The sequence below is a fragment of the Furipterus horrens genome, unplaced genomic scaffold, assembly GCF_987537825.1.
Source record: "Furipterus horrens unplaced genomic scaffold, mFurHor1.1.pri manual_scaffold_3, whole genome shotgun sequence".
Classification (NCBI taxonomy): domain Eukaryota; kingdom Metazoa; phylum Chordata; class Mammalia; order Chiroptera; family Furipteridae; genus Furipterus; species Furipterus horrens.
In genome coordinates, this window is record NW_028327173.1 from 162,061,077 (window position 1) to 162,075,907 (window position 14,831).

Sequence of the window (14,831 nt, forward strand, 5' to 3'; positions counted from 1 at the left end):
CCTCCTCTTGATTCACCTAAGATGCCCTACTAACCCTACACCGGCCCCAAGTGGAGTGATTCCACCCTCCTTTTTCTGGCAGATCATGGTCCAGAGTGGCTACCACCTCAGCTCCTCCACCCCCAGCATCTAAGTAGCCTGGGTGAGCCATCTCCAGGCCAAAGCAGAGAACCAGTACCACTACATACAGAACAGGGTGGTGCAGAAAACAGAATTCTGAGGCGCCCTCCTTTTGAGATGCATTATCTCCAGGGTAGGTGTTGAATTCTAGTAGCACATTCCCTGGGGTGTTTTCATATCTAGACACACTGGAGCCTTGTCCCAGCCTTGCTGTGGGCCCATGCCCAGGCTCACCTCCAGCTTCCAGCCAGCTCTGGCTGCAGCTCCTGCTCAGACCGGGCAGGTACCACTGAGTAGGCCAGGAGTGCAGTCCCCATCCTGTGGGCAGCGAGCTCTGCTAACTCCAACCTCAGGCCCCTGCTTGCCCACCTCTGTTTTGGTATGCTCCTGCTCCTTCCAGCTGGCCTCTCTGAATGCCACCTTCCCTCTGCCAAGACCTCAGGCATTGACCCATTACAGGCCCTTCGGTCTTAACTGGTCTCATGGTTCCTTGTCATGTACAGAGCCACCTCCTTGCCACCCACATATGGGAGGGTGAGCAGGAGCTGCCTGTTTTAAAGACTTCCCAATTTCTCCCAAAGAGCCCGGCACATCTTAGCTGCCAGTGTGAACTGTGAGTTCCCAGAGATGCCAATGGCACTTTTCAACATTCGTCACTTTTGGCACATCTAAAATATCCCTGCTCCCAACACTCCGTGAGCGCCAGCCCAGATGGACTGGCTGCTGGGGAGGCGTTGGTCTCTGAAAGGCCTCTGAGAGGCCCCGGGGCAGTAGCTTCCCGGCTGAGAAGCTCGCATTTTTTCTCTCTCCCCCTCTACCCCTTCCAAAAGCTAAGCCAGCCAAGCGGGCACCTCACTGCTCGGCTTCCAAGCTCTAAGCCAGATTCCTTTTATAGAATTCCTCACACGTTGGCTCCCTGTGGCTCCAAGCACTTTTCCATCTGCCAGGCACAGTTCTGTTCTGGAGGAAGCTGCCTACTTGGGAAGTTCCCTGTGGAATCACTTTTACTCTTTCAGGTGACTTAGGACCCCATGAGAAGGAGCTTACCTCTCTGACCTGTTCAACAGCGGAAATCAAGGGCCCCTAGGGCTAAGCCTCCTGAAAGCAAAGGTGCATGGGTTTACTGCAGGGCTCCTAATTCTGCTCCATTGGTCAGATGTGTCTCTAGGCCAATATCATTCTTTTTTATTTTTTTCTCTCTTTTTTTTTTAAGAATCAACACTGCTTCATATGTTTTATTTTGTCATACATTCTTCTAGAACTGGGTTCACTCCTCCAGTTTTGTAGAAAAATAGATGTTCCAGCCAGTATTTATTTAACTGTCTAGTCTTTAAGACCAATCAATATGTTCCCCAGAGAGATGAATAAGTCTCAGGACTAATTCATTTTCCTAAAATTCTTTAAGACAAGGAAATAACTTGTTTTTTATGCCCAAAGCACAGTATTTCAACAGCAGCAGCCAACATGGGGTTTTAGCAGCTTAACTTTACCCCCAAAATAAAGCTTTGAATAAACCAGTGATTTTACTACAAAAATCCTGTCCTTGAAACAAAGGAGTATCAGTCTGATATCAATGCACAACATGGAATGATTAGGTCATAAACATGCACTTATAAAAGGTAGCCTATGAGAATATTCCACTTAAGAAGTTGTTACTTTTCTGTACCTCCTTTACACAGTTAAAAAAATTTTCTTTAAAATTCTCCTTAAATTTAAGTCTATAAAATTTCAGAAATACCTGTACCCAAAATGAGCACTTAAAAAAAAAAAAGACTATGCTAACAACTCTTACAATTCAGATAAATAAATATATTTTTATAATATCTAAGACTGCAAGAGATTTTATGTTTAGTAGCTCTCTGGTTTAAGAGACCTTCATCTCTTTCACTTACAAAATGTTTTCTGCCCCTTGAAGGACAAAGATCTCTGAGTTGTTTGGAAATTATTCCAGCCTGAAAACATTCTTCTACAAATCACTCAAGCACAGAGTATGAATATGGGATATCCAGACCAATGTCCAGAATTTCATCATACATTTTCTCATAATCTCTTTTCATCTGGTCTAGAGTAATTATAGGAGGTTTCCAAAGGGATTTTAATAAATCCAAAGTCATCGTAAATGTACTTTCTCTAGTTGACTCCAAAACCATTACAATGGCTTCACATACAAGCTCATGATGAAAATGAGGTGCTTCCAGTTCCTTAAGGCAGTGTTCAGCTGTGGACATGTCTCCAGAGAGTAAATACTCTTTCAGCAGCATAACAATCTCAGACTTCTGCCCAACCCCAGAGCCCCACACACTACCTTTGCCCTTTCCACCTTTAGACATACTCAAGAGCACAGAGGAGCTCTAGTCTATACACAATCTATGGTTCTTTTGTACCTATCAACATAGGTATCACACAAAATGCCACCTCCAACAGCTCTAGCAATCAGCTGGCCCACCAACTGTGGTGCTCTGGGGTTATCCAGTGCTAATTCATGTAGATCTTCCAACAATTTAGCAAATGATTTTTTTACATCATTTGTGTTCATTACTGTTCCACAAAGGTCAGAAAGAAGCTTAGAGGTCATTTCTCTATGACTAGCCTTTCCCTCCAACACCAAGGACACTGCCAACAGTGGTATTCTTCATTTCACCAAGATTTAAATCTCTTAGCAACTTCATTAGTATATCCATGCTCAAAATATTCCTGTATAATTGGTGTTAAAGTCCTCTCAAATGCTATTCATCCAAACTCAATACTACAGTTTCATAAACAAGTTCTTCTGGTCATCATCACAGTTAGGATCTTTCACATCCACCTCCTCCACATCAAATACCTACCCGGGTGTACCCCAAACACCTGTGCCTCCTGCACCACCTTTCTTTGGTTAGTCCCTTCCTTTCCCAGATCTGGATCACCTGTCTAGCAACCTTCCCTTTGGACTGGTTGGTACAGTTACTCCACTTCTAATGTCTTTGCTCCCATTATCACGGCCTCAATCGCCTCTGCCAGAATCCCAGGATGTTTTTCTGTAGTCGCCTTTTTGCCTAGGCATTGATTCTAGCTTCATTAAGGGAGGATGCTGAAATCCAATTTCTGTTTATCTCATTATTTATGTCCTCAGTCCCAGCATTTTATTCATCACCAGAAAAGAGTCACTTAAGCTATCAGGATCTAGAGGGCTTATATTCGGTATCTGCTCACTTTCTACATCCATTATTCCTTAATTTCATGTTCACTGATTAACTTACCAAATGGAGTCTTCCTCTGTGATCTATTTTTTTGTCCCTGGTCCACTGACTTGACCCTGCTCCTCAGTCTCTGCCACTGCCTCAGTGTGTCTCTGGCCCCTCTGACTCTGTTTTTATTTCATTCTACCTAGTAACTGGGGCAGAGGGGCGGGAGGCAGCCTGAGAGACTGGCATTTATTGGGTAAGGCCAGGACATCAGCTGGCCAATCATAGCAGTGGAGCTAAAGCTGATTACTATAGCTTTGTAATATAGTTTAAAATCAGAATGTTTGATGCCTCCGTTTTTATTTTTTCTCAAGCTTGCTTTGACTATTCAGGGTCTTTTGTGGTTCCATACAAATTTTAGGATTGGTTTTTCTATTTCTGTGAAAGTGCTATTGAAATTTTGATAGGGATTGCATTAAACAATAAGATTGTTTTCTTTATTTCTTTTCCAGGTAGTTTATTGTTTGGTGTATAGAAATACAACTGATTTTTGTATGTTAATTTTGTATCCTGAAATTTGACTGGTTAGGTCTAACAGTTTTTTGGTGGAGTCTTTAGGATGTCCTATATACAAGAATATGTTATCAGCTAACAGAGACAATTTTACTTCTTCCTTTCTAATTTGGATGCCTTTTTATTTTTCTTACCTAATGCTCTTGCTACAACTTCCAATGCTACGTTGCATAGGAGTGGAGAGAATGAGCACTCTTGTCTTGTTTCTGATCTTATAGAAGAGAACATTACACCATTGAGTATGATGTTAGCTGTGGGTTTGTCTTACATTCCCTTTATTGTGTTGAGGTATATTTCTTCTATAGCCAATTTATTGAGAGTTTTTATCATGAAAGGGTGTTAAATTTTGTCAAATGTTTTTCTGTGTCTATTGAGATGATTATATATATGACTTTTCTTTCTATTAATGTGGTGTATCAATTGATTTGTGTATAATTGAACCATTCTTGTATCCCAGGTATAAATCTCACTTGATCATGGTGTATGTCCTTTTAATGTGTTGTTGAATTGATTTGCTAATATTTCGTTGAGAATTTTTGTACCTATGTTCATTAGGGACATCCAATGCTTATATTCTTAACAACTAGGCAAGTTATTTTCTGAATGAACTTCCACCTTAGGATAATGCAGATTCTCAGGCCTTGTCACACCTACTGAATCAGCTGTTCTGGGGGTCTTAAGCACATGGCTATGGGAGAATTACTGCCCTCAAACACAGAAGATTAGGTAAAACATAAGGGATCCTGAAAGGGAAGTATTCATTTAGCAGCAGAACCCTGGCTGGGTGTGTTTTGCAGTCATAGATTTATTTCCCCATTGACCTTTAGCCTGGTGTGGCCCCTGGAGCCATCTAATTTGAATGGCATGGCTAGAGCACCCAGCAGGTCACAGCAGAAACCTAGCCTAGTAGCCTCCAGAGGTGCCACATGAGGTCAATAGACTCCTGCTGCCCAAAAGAGCCTGGACAGATGGGAGAGGAGAGGCTGAAATCCTGACTCCAAAGAGGACCCTTCTTCTTGATAAAAAGGCACGATGCTCTTGCTGAAACATGAAATATACTGCCTGAAGGAGGTACACAGAATTTACAGAAAGGCCCTAAGTAGGCTGGCAAAGAACTTGGTAGATAAGTACAAAAAGTATCTGGAAGAAACTATGTTGGGTGAAGACATTAAATGGAAGAGATCTTAGGTAGGGATTGACAAGAGGTGTTCAAAGTGATGAAAAGCAAAGACCTACAACCTAGATTACTCTATCCAGCAAAGCTATCATTCAGAATGGAAGGGCAGATAAAGAGCTTCCCAGACAAGGAAAAGCTAAAAGAGTTCATCATCACCAAACCAGTGTTATATAGGATGTTAAAGGGACTTATTTAAGCAAAAGAAGAAGATCAAAACTATGAACAATAAAATGGCAATAAAAACATATCTATCAACAACTGAATCTAAAAAACAAACTAAGCAAACAAGAAGAACAGAGACAGAATCATGGATACAGAGAGAATTTTAATGGTTGTCTGATGGGAGGGGGGTGGGGGAATGGGTGAGGAAGTGAGGGGATTAAGAAGTACAAATAGGTGGTTGCAGAATGGCCACAGGGATGTGCAGTACAGTATAGGAAATGGAGTAGCCAAAGAACTTATACACATGACCCTGTAATACCATAATCAATAAAATATAATTTAAAAAGAAAAAAGAAAGAAACTGAGGTCCAGCTCATTTAGAGGAAAAGCCAGGTCTAGAACCCTGGTCCAGTCGATTCAAGGAGCCGAGAACATCTAACTGTATCACCATGAGGGTCTCAGAGCTGGCTGGTCGAAACTCCTCATTTTCCAGATGAAAAAACTGAGACCTATAAAGTAAAATGACTTGTTCAAGGTCAGCCAGGATGAGTTAACAAGAAACTAAGAGCTCACAGAGATTTGTCAACACACAATCGCATATAATCCATCAATAGCTAAATACAAGTGAAATGGTTCTGAGTGTCTAGAGACACATTGTCTCCGCAAGCAGGTGCAGCAGACCCAGACAATGTGTTCATCAGCTGCTTGCCTCATGTGACAGGCTTGCACTTCAGGCTCTGAGCTCTCTCCTAAGTCAACACATAAATGTATTTCAGCACAGGCACACTCTAGACTGGTGATTTGCAACCTTTCTTGTCTCATGGCACACATAAACTAATGACTAAAATTTTGCAGCACACCAAAAAATATGTTATATTTGTTGCTGCCAATCTGACAAAAAAAATAGGTATAATATTGGCTGATTTACAAAAATAATAATAATAGTAATTACCTACTCCTTTTTCTCCAGAGTGACTTTTTAAAAAATCAGGTGCCTATATTTGTATATAAAATTTTCTGGTACCAAGAATTAACCAATCAGTTGCAGCCTTATTATGTAACGTGACCAATAAGATGCAATTCTAATATGTGACCTATATATTTATGGTTCAAGACAGGGCATTCACACAGATGGCTCTTGTTGTGTTGGCTGTTGTTGTTTTTTTTATTTGACAATCTAAAGAAAAAGAGATCACTGTCCCTGACTAAATAGTTAGGTATTGCTTGTTTTGATAATTCTTGCAGCATTCATGTTGAAAACTGGTGATCTAGATCATGGGAGTGCAATTGTTAAAAGACCCATTTCAATGGCCTTCTGTAGGGTGCTGAAGGCCTGACAGTGGTGCCTTTGACTTCCTGGACTGCAAAGGGGCCGCTCTTGGCATGAGGTTAAATTCAATTACTTCCTATGACTTTGGTCAAGACATTTACTCTCTCTGAGACCCAGTTTCCTTTTGGGATAACCTACTCCCAGGGGTATTATTATGAGGACTGAATAAAGTAAGGAATTCTGAGTTACTAGCAAAAAATAAGTGATAGTCACATAAACAGCAGTTTAAGCAGCCTGACCACTCCACCTGCTCCCCAGCACCCCATCATCACCTTTAATGAGAACTTTTGGGCCTTATGGGTTCTCTAGATCAGTATTAATTGTGGCTGACACCTTGTGAGGAACTTAGTTGTAAGACTGCATCAACTCCCATGTCAGCAAAACAATCTCACCATTTAACCAAGTAATTCCATACCAGGTAGTTCATCCTACTGGAAATAATTCTCCAAAAGGAAAGCTCTCTGTGTGAAGTTCATTACAGCTCTTTATGAAAGTGAAAACAGAAACATACTGCTCATTCCAGAGAGGAAAATGGAATCATAAATTACAAAACATTCCCTCAGTGGAATATTACTCAGCCTTTAAAAATGATGAGTTTGAACACTGTAGGAATATGGAGAGATTTTTATGATATAATATGAAGTGGAAAAAGCAAAAAGCAGTTGTATCTGCACAGTTACATGAAAAATATATTTGCTTCTAGCTACAGAAAAGCAACACAGGAAAATAAAGAGCCAATCCATTAGGATGATGAGAGTACAAGTATATATTTTTAACATTTTGTTTTCTGCTGTTACTCCGCTTTTGTGCACCACCTACTTTTTTTTTTAAATAGGAAAAAAAATCTGATACTTGCTTCAGAAACAATTTAGCTGAAGGTAAATTTCATTTGCAGAAGAGTGCCTGGCACAGAGTAGGTACTCAGGAAGTGTTGGTAGAAAGAAGAATGAATGAGTAATCCTAGAAATTCTGAAGTCAATGTTGCCCAGGTACAAATCATGGGCCTGACCACAGCACCCAAGAGCGGAGCTATGGCTCTGTTTATCTCAGGTTTGTTCCATCTTGAGCAGAGGGTATGGCTTGGAGAGATTTTAGGATCATGAAATTATGGTCTTACAGAAGACCTCTCCCATTAGCCTCAGCTCTGGGGATATTTTCAGTATTTCACATTAACCAAAGAAAAACATACATATATACACACACACACACACACACAAGCAATTAATATATGAATGTGAAGATATTTCACAAACAACTCTGTAAGGGGCATATTAATACCTGTGGCTGCTGTCTTATGCACGTGTGTCTCCAGCAGCCGTCAGGGCATGGGAAGCACTTGACACACGTTGAACTGAGCAGAAGCCCTCAGCCCAGGCATCACGGGCAGGAGACAGATCCTGACTCCTACTAGAGCCTTCTCCTGTTGCATCTTTGGTTCTCGCCTATGCCAGCTCATTTGTTGCCTGCAGTCACCCACCTAACGATGTCCTTGCCCAAAAGAAAATGAGATCATTTGTTCTTGTAGGAACTTTTAGAACCCCTCAAACCTGAGGGCTAACTTAGAAAGAGAGAAATCATTGCTGCAAGGAATCAGATATTAGAAATGTAACAGCTGCACCTGCTTCTTCTGACTGATTTGAGGAAGCTTTGCTGCCTCTGGATCTTGCTGTCATGTGGAGGGAACCCCAAGCCTCCCCAGCCTGTCACCTCACTTTCCAGGTGACAGGGGCTGACTCCCCCGAAGGACTTAATCACGTACCTTATTTAATATTCTCCCTCTCAAAACCATTGCCTCATCTCCAAATTCTTTTTTTTTAATTGAATATATTGGTGTGACATTGGTTAATAAAATTGTATAGGTTTCAGGTGTATAGTTTTATAACACATCATCTGTATATTATATTGTGGGCTCACCACCCTGAGTCAAGTCTCCTTCCACATCCCAGATTCTTACCATTGGTGTGTCTTTATCTCTTCTAAAGATAGGAGAAAATGATGATTTCAGAAGACGTGCCTGGAGAAGGCACTGCTCCTACTGAATAGCAGTGCAACAGATTTCCTCCCTCATAATGGACTTCATAGGTTTTCTCACAGCTCACTCACAGAATTGTTGTAAGGCTTAAATGAGTTAATAGAGTTAATACAAACAAGACCATTAGAAAAGTACCTGGCACAGAATAAGCACTCAATAAATATTAGCTTAAAAAGTGCTGAAAATCAATCTAGATATATATGCATATAAAGAGATAAATAAGATCAGAAGTAGGACTTCCGGCCAAGATGGAGGCACAGACAGACACACTGCGTCTCCCTCCAAAACTAAGAAGGAATACAGCTACCTCAAAACTAGAAACAACCAGAAGTTCCAAAAAAATCAAACCACATGGAAGTCCAGCAAACAAAGATATAAAGAAGAAATACTCATCCAGACAGGTAGGGGGGGCAGACCCAGGGTGGAGAGGACGCGGTGTGGTGGCAGCAGTGGCAGGGGGGCAGCAGCAGCGGCAATAGCGGCAAGCTGGCAGAAAGTGCAGACACACATTCTAAAAAGTCAGGAGGGACACCTGGGGAGCGCAGCTCACAGTCCCAGAACCAGGGAAAATCAAGCCTCATTGCTTCTGACTGTGCAGACCAGTGGGGGTTGGTGTGGAGGCAGAAACTGCCGGTTTCAGCAGAGCCTGCTTGTTCAAAGGGACCTCCATGGTCCTAGAACGTCCGCAGACCCACCCACTCTGGAAACGATGGCCAGGGTAGCAGCTAGAGGGGCACCAGTCTGGTGTGGAACTGGGAGAGGTGCCTGGAAAAGGAGCAAGTGCTGGGCAGACATCATTATTTCCTCTCGGACCCCTCCACCACATACAGCTCCACAACGTGGTGAAACAGGTCGCCCTGCACTGATGAATCCCTAAGGCTCCGCCCCTTACAACGTAACAGGAGTGACTGCTATACCGTGGACACAGAAGCAAACAAACACAGGAGTCTGTCAGAATGAGGAGACAGAGAACTATGGCCCAAAAGGGGGAACGGATCAAGGTTCCAGTGGGAGAACTAAGCGACGAGGAGATAGCCAACCTAACAGATGAGGAGATAGCCAACCTATCAGATGAGGAGATAGACAACCTAACAGATGCAGAATTCCAAACACTGGTGTTAAGATGCTCACAGGCTTGACAGATATGATTGAGTAGAGCAAACACATAAGAGAAGAAGTGAAGGCTATACTAAGTGAAATGAAGGAAAATCCGCACAAAACCAATGGTGAAGGGAAGGAAACCTGGGTTCAAATCAATGATTTGGAACATAAGGAAGAAAAAAAAGTCAACCAGTGCAGAATGAAGAAGCAAGAATTGAAAAAAATGAGGAAAACTTCCCAAATTTTGTGAAGGAGATGGACATACAGGTCCAGAAGCACGAGGGTCCCAGGCGAGCTGGACCCAGAGGGGACCACACCAGGACGCATCATGACTGAGATGCCAAAGGTGAAAGATAAAGACAAAGTCCTGGGGGCAGCAAGAGAGAGATGGAGAATTGTCTACAGGGGCGTGCCTATAGGACTATCAACTGATTTCTCAGAGGACACTTTGCAGGCAGGAAGAGACTGGCAAGCAGTATTCAATGTGATGAAAGGCAACCTGCAACCAAAATTACTCTATCCAGCAAAGCTATCATTTGGAATGGAAAGGCAAATGACGTGCTTTCCAGACAAGGTGAAGCTAAAGGAGTTCATCATCACCAAGCCATTATTATATGAAATGTCAAAGGGACTTACTTAAGAAAAAGAAGATCAAAACTATGAACAACGAACTTACAACTATCAACAACTAAATCTAAAAAATAAAAACAAAATCTAAGCAAACCAGAATAGGAACAGAATCATAGATATGGGGATCATTTGGAGGGTTATCAGCTGGGAGTGGGGAGGGAGAGAAATGGGGAAATGGTGCAGGGATTAAGAAGCATAATTGGTTGGTACAAAATAGGGGGAAGTTAAGAATAATATAGGAAAGAGTGAAGCTAAAGAACTTACATGCACTACCCATGGACATGAACTAAGGGGGGTGGGATTGCTGGAGGGAAGGGGGTACTGGGCAGAAGGGAGCAAAGAGAAAAGAACTGGAACTACTGTAACAACATAATCAATAAAATATACTTTAAAAATGCAACAAAAAAAAGAAAGAGGATCAGAAGTAAAGAGCTAATGATTCTACTTTTAGAAATCTACAGTAAGAAAATATTTATAGATTCAGATAAAGATTTATGTATAAAAACGGTCATCAGAGCATTGTTTGTAATAGAAAAAAATAAACCTGGAAACAACCTAAATGTCTAACAATAATGGAACAAGTAAGCCAACTATGCCACTTTTCAAAGCATATTTTTGAAGAATATTAATGCTATAAGAAACTATCATGACAGGTGAAGAGGGATATAAAACCATTCAGATAATATGGTCTAAGTTATAGACATTACAAATAAATATGCATGAAACAAATATCTGCATAAAGAAAGGTTGGAAGAAAATACTGTAGCCCTGACTGGTATGGCTCAGTGGTTGAGCGCCAGCCTGCAAACCAGAAGATTGCTGGTTCGATTACTGGTCAGGGTACATGCAGGTCAGTTCCCAGTTAGGGGTGTGCAATCAATGTTTCTCTCACACATCAATGTTTCTCTCCCTCTCTTTCTCCCCTTCTTCCCATCTGTCTAAAAATAAAGAAATAAAATCTTTAAAAAAGAAAAGGAAAAGAAAATAATCCAAATATTACTTGTGTTTTTTTTCAGAATAGTGATATTCTTTATTCACTTCAGCATTTTTCAGATTGTATATATACCATTAGCATGTATTAATTCTACAAATAAACAAATTACACATAAAACATTTAAGAGTCTATTAAAATACCACAACTTAAAAAAAAAAAAAATTATAGACTAGGCCAGCAGCAAGGGAAGAGAAGATAATCCTGAGTCTGAATCATCAATACTTGATGAACCTAGTGGGTTGCCAAGGGGACAGAAAAGGCATTCCAGGACAGCTCTAAGTTTTCTACCTTAAGAAATTGCATGGACAAATGATGGTGGTACAAAACACAACAGAAAATGTAGAAAGAAGGAAGAAGAATGGGTTGGCGGGGCGGTAGGTGGGGCAGAGTCAATCCAGTTAGGCCTTACTGGACTTGCAGTGCCGGAAGTTGCCCCAAGCAGAGATGCCCAGTCACGAGCTGACTCTGGCAAGCCTACAACCTGGGAGTGAGATTTCAGTCAAGGTTTAGGTGTGGGGGACAGCTGAGTCCTTAAAGCCATGGCTTGGCTGGAAATGACCCAGTATTCCATGTGTTCTGTGAATGGGGCCAATCAGACTGTCATGGAGGCTCAGACATGCAGGCTCCAGAGCTCCACTCTTTCCACCCAAAATGTGACCTGAAGTGACCCCTGTCTCCCTCAGTCATGGCACAATTGCTAGATTACGTGAAGACCCTTGCGGAGCATCACTGTGACTTAAACGCTGTTTGATACTGTGGCCACTGTTCTCACTGAGGATTGTAGACCACTCTCAGAGTCAACCACATAAAACTTGCTACCATGTAGGAATGATGTTCAAGACAATGGCCACTGCCTCGCCTAGTGGCCTCTTTTTACAGTAACCCATAAGGAAACTATCTCAGACTTCATGGCCAGGAACATGTGAGCACCCAGACACCATGAATCCTAAAACTGTTCCTATTCCACAGCCCCCTACTTTTAAAAAAGATTTTATTCACTTATTTTTAGAGAGGGGGGAAGGGAGGGAGAAAGACAGGGAGACAAACATCAATCAGTTGCCTCTCACACGCCCCCAACTGGGAACATGGCCTACAACCTAGGCATGTGCCCTGACTGGGAATCAAACCGGTGACTTTTTGGTTCGCAGGCAGATGCTCAATCCACTGAGCCACACCAGCCAGGACCTGGCTCCCTTTTTGATTTGTTCTTGAGAACAAAATCTGTGGCCCATCTCCAGCAGCCTTAGAGGATCACATACTGTGTATGGTAGGGTGCTAATCTATAAACATTTCTGTCTTTGTTGTTTTTACTGCCTTTATTTTCTTCTACCATGAATTTTTGTGAACTACTTCAAGTCAAGTCATGCCCACCCATTGATTCCTATTCTCCCAACTAAATCCAAAGTAAACACATATAAGACAGAATTGGTCCTGTGAAGGCAACGGCGATAAATTTTCACAGAAAGGCTTTCACAGATCAAAAGTGCGAGATGCTCCAATCTGTGCTTATTTTAACCACACAGCCCTACGTAGCTGCTAATTACGTGCCAGGCACTGTTCTGAGCTCTTCACAGGTACCATCTTATTTAATCCTTGTAACAACTTCCTAAGACAGGTACTATTTCCATCTTCATTTATTTTCATACAGTCCTCTTAGCATTTCAGTCAGCGATACTAAAATGAAGATGTAGCTATTCGGCCACGGAATAAAAGAAAATTAGTTACATTTAGCACCAATGCATTAATGGACGACAAATCAAATGTTAGCCTTTGATCTGAGACCTGGGTCCCACAGATTCCACATTGATCACTAAGTGTTTACTGAGCACCTACCAACACTGACCCTCCGTGAGTCCACAGCCTGGTGGAGGAAACACCACACACCTCAACAAATAAACACCAGGCCACATAACAAGGACATTGGGATTAGGGAGGGGACACAAGAGGAAGTAATTACCTCTGGCAGATGAGAAGTCTTCCTGGAGGAGGTGATGTCTGAGATCCATTTTCATGGATGGACCAGAGTTCCCTGGGGAGCGGCTGAGATGGAGGAGGGAGTGAGATTGCAAAGGTGCAGGGTTGTGAGTGGCATTTGGGGGACACCTCAGCAGTCAGGGGTGGCAGGAGAACACAGAGAGGGGAGGAGTTGAGGAATGAGGGACTATCATTTTGGTGGTGACTTCGGTTGCAATACCAAGAAGCTTAAAGTCACTAAAGGATCTAATAGCCATTTCTGTTCTAGACAGATTCTTGAGCAGCAGTGCAAGGGAGGATGGCAAGACCAAATATAGGCTGTTGCAGTAAACCAAGCAAGAAAGCATGTGACTGAACTAGGGCACTGGGGACTAGGGGTGTTTGGGAACCCACAGCTTTGGACTGTTGGGCAGGTAGGTACAGGAGTTCAAGGTGATGTCCCAGCTTCTGACTTAGACTACAGGAGGGCAGTGCACGCCATGAAATAGGGAGCACAGACTGGGAGCACGTGTGCAGGACCGAGGGCAAGCTCACACAGTCCCTAAGCTTGGGAAAGCCAAACTGGGCAGAAGAAATCTTCTTTATTACCTCAGAAAACTTATTCAGATTCTCACGTACATCTCCTTTTAATAAAATATGATGCATTTCATTCCGTCATCCTAGTGAAAAAGCATTGCCCTTTGCTGGGAATTAAAACCTTTGGAATTAGCAAACTTTGGGTAGAAAAATTGGTTTTATTAATACTTCCCCTGGTACTTAGTAGGTTCATCACCTCTCACTCCAGCTGTCCCCTGAAACCAAGAGCCCAAGACGTATCCTGTGAGAAGCCTGAATGAATTTATACTCCGAAAGAATGATCGGGTCCTTAGTAATTGGGCTGAATTTAGTTCACAGACAAAAAATGCTTGTGTGGCCTTGTGTCCGCCCCTCAGCCATGGGAAAGCCTACCCTCTGATGGAAGGGAGGGTGACTGGCCTGATTCCTAATCTTGGCCGAAAAGATATCGGCCATCTTGGGGTACCATGCCCCTGGAAACTGGTCCCTCCTTGGGCTTCACCAAGCCCCTGAGCAGAGGTGTGTGTATTTGGCCAACATGATGGCCTAAATAGCTGTCAGGCTGCCTTGCTGAGTTGGGTGACAGCCCACCCCCATCCAAAAGTGGCTCAGGGCCAGGGTGAGGCTCCCCCCAAAAAGAGGCTAGAAGGCCTTTCAGAAAAACAAGGAAAAGTGAAATCTCCAAAGCAATCTCCCTCTCCCTACTGCGTCCCTGCACGGTCTTTAAAAGATGCCAAATGAATATTCCTTTATCCTTTTCTACTGAAAAACTCTTTGGCAGCAGCCTATCTCATCTAGAGTATAAGGGCCAGACTCCTCCACATCCCAGGACCCTGCACCCTCTGGGTGCCCAGGCTTCTCTCCTGGCTCCTTACACCCACCTGGCCCCATGCCTCTGAGCCCTTACTCAGCTGTTCCCTCAGTTTAGAAAGCCTACTCCCTCACACCACCCACCCACCACCCACACATACATACAAGCCCTCACCCATCCTTCAGGCCAAGATCAGCATCACGCTCCC

The 14,831-nt window shown here is 42.7% G+C and overlaps 1 protein-coding gene and 1 pseudogene across 1 annotated transcript in view; one reads left to right on the plus strand and one right to left on the minus strand.

Annotated features, from left to right (window-relative positions):
* The window catches only part of LIPC (lipase C, hepatic type), a 126,874-nt gene that overhangs the window by 81,729 nt on the left and 30,314 nt on the right, over nucleotides 1–14,831 (plus strand). The window lies entirely within an intron of this gene.
* LOC150016563 (programmed cell death protein 4-like) lies at nucleotides 1,969–3,325 on the minus strand (annotated as a pseudogene).